Below are 3,936 nucleotides of genomic sequence, written 5' to 3'. Positions count from 1 at the left end.
CGAATCATCAATTGAAAGCTCAGAGTAAAAGCCAGTGGACCTCCTGGGGTCGTATAAATAGGTCACAGCATCCCCGTAGGTTTATGTGAGGAAAAGTTGAGGGGCCAGAACTTAACCATAAGCGTAAAAGAGCTTCAATAAACTTTACAAAAATTCGTAACCTAGACAGGTCTGTAAGGGTCAGGAAAGCACCCTGATTAGGGAAGAAAAGAACTCTGGGCATGAGATAAGGATATTTGGGTTTAAGCACCTGGAAGTCTTTAATATCCATATCACCTTAAGTCTCCGAGAAAGCAGGAGTGGCCCACTCCTCTTTGGTAAGGCTAGTGCAATTTCTCGCTTGACGGTTATAGAGGAGTTCATTGTAACAAGGCAGCATTAATCTTTCAAAATCTGTTTCCATCTCTTGTCCTGGCCAATGGACCAGTAACTTGGTGTATCCTCCTTGTGATCCTATCTCAGGACATTTATGAGAGTACATGGACTTCAAGAGAATTTGGCTAAGAACCATTATTTATCAAATGAAGACTAACCAGGATTGTTGCAATAAATAGAAACGGGAACTAGTCATGTCTTCCTGAGGTACCTCTGAGTTGATGGCTCTTCTGAGCCGAGGTGGTCCATGTTCACTTAGTCCCATCTCCCATGACCACCATTTTCCTTAGTGCAGAGGGGGTGGGATGTCAGAAATTGTACCCAGGAGTCATGAGACCACTGATATGCAGGTATCATCCATGCTGTATTGGCTAAACCTGATGCTTCTTGAAATCTTTTGTCATGAGTTTAAGTCTCAACACTTAAGCTGATACTTGATCAAAGTGGGCATTGTAGTGCTTCAATCCAGAAATGATTGGGTAAATAATTTTTAAGCATTTTTTGTGATTACTTTGATAATTTGATTGATGTCAGGAATTCTTTCCATCAAAAATTTCAGATGCACACATGCACATGAAATATGTGCCATTTCAAGGTTACAAATCAACATCAAGTAAAATTCTTGATTTAAGGTGATTTAACTTTTTAAAATACTTAATATCTCAAATTCAATTTGATCTCTTGAAAGCTTATTTATAGAGTATCAAAGGTATACTGGAATAGACATATTGGGGCTCAGACTGATATTCTTTTGTTTGAAGGAAGTGTTTCAGCTGTGCATTTTGTTCCTGAGGTACTAAAAAAGTGATAATGTCATTCGGCTACTATCAGAAAAGATGATTTATTTAATTGGACTATAAGATAATATGATTAGTATAATTTCCCAGAAAGCTAAGAGTGTTCCATTTAAGGTTCGTTTCCCACACCATACTTTTTACATTCGAATGAGGGTTAATAAGAGAATAAAAATGAAATATGATGAGAGTTTTTAGCAGTCTGTTAAAAAGAGAAGCATTTGTCATACTGAATTACCAGTTTCTTAATTTTATTGTTTTAAGACCCCCAAAGCATTATAGTTCACTAACTTGTGCCTTGAAAATATATTCATTGTAGTACATTATTCACTGTAAAGACAGTTTATAAAAGAACTTGACCTGTATCATTATATGATGTCTTTTCTTAATAATTTAACAAACATTGACTTCCTAATGTGAAACGAGCAAATTAAAGTCATTTTAAAAATGCATAAGTTTCTCTAGGTTGCTTTCAATTTTAAGTAAGAGCAGTATATAATATCCTGCAGCTTAGTTTTTGTATTTTTTTAAAAAGATTTTATTTATTCATTTGACAGAGATAGAGACAGCCAGCGAGAGAGGGAACACAAGCAGGGGGAGTGGGAGAGGAAGAAGCAGGTTCCCAGCGGAGGAGCCCGATGTGGGGCTCAATCCCAGAACGCCGGGATCACGCCCTGAGCCGAAGGCAGACGCTTAACGGCTGAGCCACCCGGGCGCCCCAGTTTTTCTATTTTCTAATCTCACCACTATTATTGTTCTCTATCACATATCCCAATTGAATTGACATTTCAGCTCTTGTATGATCTTCCTAAACTGGTTTACTAAAGAGATTAAGTCATTCTGAAGAATTCTATCTTTCAGTCAACTTGAAAAGCTCTGAATCAGAGTTACTCATGGCTTTTATTCTTTCCTATTACAAAAGTGGGGAAACGTAAACGGCACTAGAACAAGTATTCATCTTTAACTTAATGGGTATAATGTGAAAGAAGATTCCAGTAGATCTCAGAGATTGACATTGAACTTGGAAATAAAAATATCCTTAAAAAAAAAAAAACTGGAAAAAAATCGAAAAGGAAGAGTCCATTGATAAGCTTGACCTAGTAGTCAAACCCTACTCCTAGAAGGGATATAAGAATTTTTAGTAGTGGGTGCTTGCTTTGGCAGCACATATAGAAAAGTTGGAATGGTACAGAGAAGATTAGCATGGCCCCTGGGCAAAGATATGTGCAAATTCGTGAATTGTTCCATATTAACAAATTTTTTTTTACTAGGGCAATGAAAATATGAAGGCCACCTACCTTTGAGACTCTACCTAAATTCTGGGAACCTTAAAAGCTGATGTGTTAAATCTCAAAAGCCCAGGTGTCTAATTGTATCATTCCTCCCACTGACAATATATTAGGGAGAGACAGAATGATGACTATCAGCCGCACCTAATTCTAGGCAGGTTCTTTTCCGGTTCTGCTTACTTGCTGGAGCTGAAAGGAAAAAAAAAAAAAGACTCAGTCACGTGGTCTAGCCAAGGAGGCAAGGTTAGCATAGTTTTTGGATTTGAATATCAAAAACTTCAGAATCAAAGTAACACACTTTGTTTATATCAGCTTCTACAATGGTTGAAAAAAGCAAGTGCAGTATTTTCCTAAAATTAGAAGGTTCTATGATTCATGTCTGAAGACATAGCAAAGAGTAATTCAGCAGAACCACACTGCCTGGCAAATGGTCCCTGATGAGCAGGCATGCAGAGGCAAGCTTTGCCCTTATATACATGCTGCATGTTACTGTGTAAACTGGGTCACCTATTGACATCTCATACCCATTAACCTCTTGTTTAACTTCCTGTGAACCCATGTCTGTGTCTTGAGAAGCAGCTAGGATTGGAAGGATTTATTTGTAAATACAGGACATGTAGGTTTACTATGTTGGATATGGTGATATATATGCTACTTTGTGATAGGAATTAAAACATTGGTGGGAAAAGACAGAACTATTTCTCCTCCTTCACTATAGTGGACAGCAGAGCCACAGGAGTGCGAAGTTTACCAGGGAGTCTTTGGCAGAAGCTAAGTGTAAGCCAGCAGTGTAGCAGAAATGATGCTTGGCAGAGAGACCTGGATGAGACAGTATTGCTCAAAGTAACATTACTGAGCATAAATTGCGAGACTTAAGTGGATGAGGTGCGTTGAGAAATAGTAATGGTACCTTGCAGAAGTATTTGTGTCTTTCAGGAACTGCAGCGTCCAATGAAACTAACAGAATTGTCTAGCAGTAGGGATGGTGGTAACTAGGGAGTATGGTGGTACGTTACAATCTGAAAAGCAGAGGTCAACTGAAGATTCTATGGTATACTTGACTTCATGAGATGATGATAAGTTTCTGTGGCACGATTCCACAATATCTTACTTCTGACTGCTTCCCCAAAGTACTGTTCCCCTTTTCAGCTGAATCCTTCTTAAATAAAATGAATACAATGGCCCTGTTATTCTTGTTCTATTAAGAAGGATTCTATTTAGACTCTGTACATATGCTGTGGTGTGAAGACTTGTGTCCCTTCCAGATTCATATGTTGAAATTTTAACCCAGAGATGATGGTATTAAGAGATGTGGCTTTTAGGAGGTACTTAAGTCATGAGGGTGGATTCCTCATTAATTAATTAATAATTAAGGCACTAATTAGTGCCTTTATAAAAGAGAATCCGGTGGGATCTAGCCCCCTTCCACCATGTGAGGACATACCTACAAACCAGAAAGGGAGACCTCGTTAGACACT

At 38.2% G+C, this 3,936-nt stretch overlaps 1 non-coding gene across 1 annotated transcript; it reads left to right on the top strand.

Moving 5' to 3' along the window:
* Positions 1 to 2,317: 2,317 nt before the first annotated feature.
* LOC121103181 lies at positions 2,318 to 2,423 on the top strand. Its single transcript, XR_005835339.1, has one exon. It is a non-coding gene; the product is annotated as a U6 spliceosomal RNA (small nuclear RNA).
* The last annotated feature ends 1,513 nt before the right edge of the window (positions 2,424 to 3,936 follow it).

Source organism: Ursus maritimus, unplaced genomic scaffold, assembly GCF_017311325.1.
Source record: "Ursus maritimus isolate PB19 unplaced genomic scaffold, ASM1731132v1 scaffold_17, whole genome shotgun sequence".
In the NCBI taxonomy this organism is placed as follows: Eukaryota; Metazoa; Chordata; class Mammalia; order Carnivora; family Ursidae; genus Ursus; species Ursus maritimus.
This window is presented reverse-complemented; position numbering and strand designations above follow the sequence as displayed.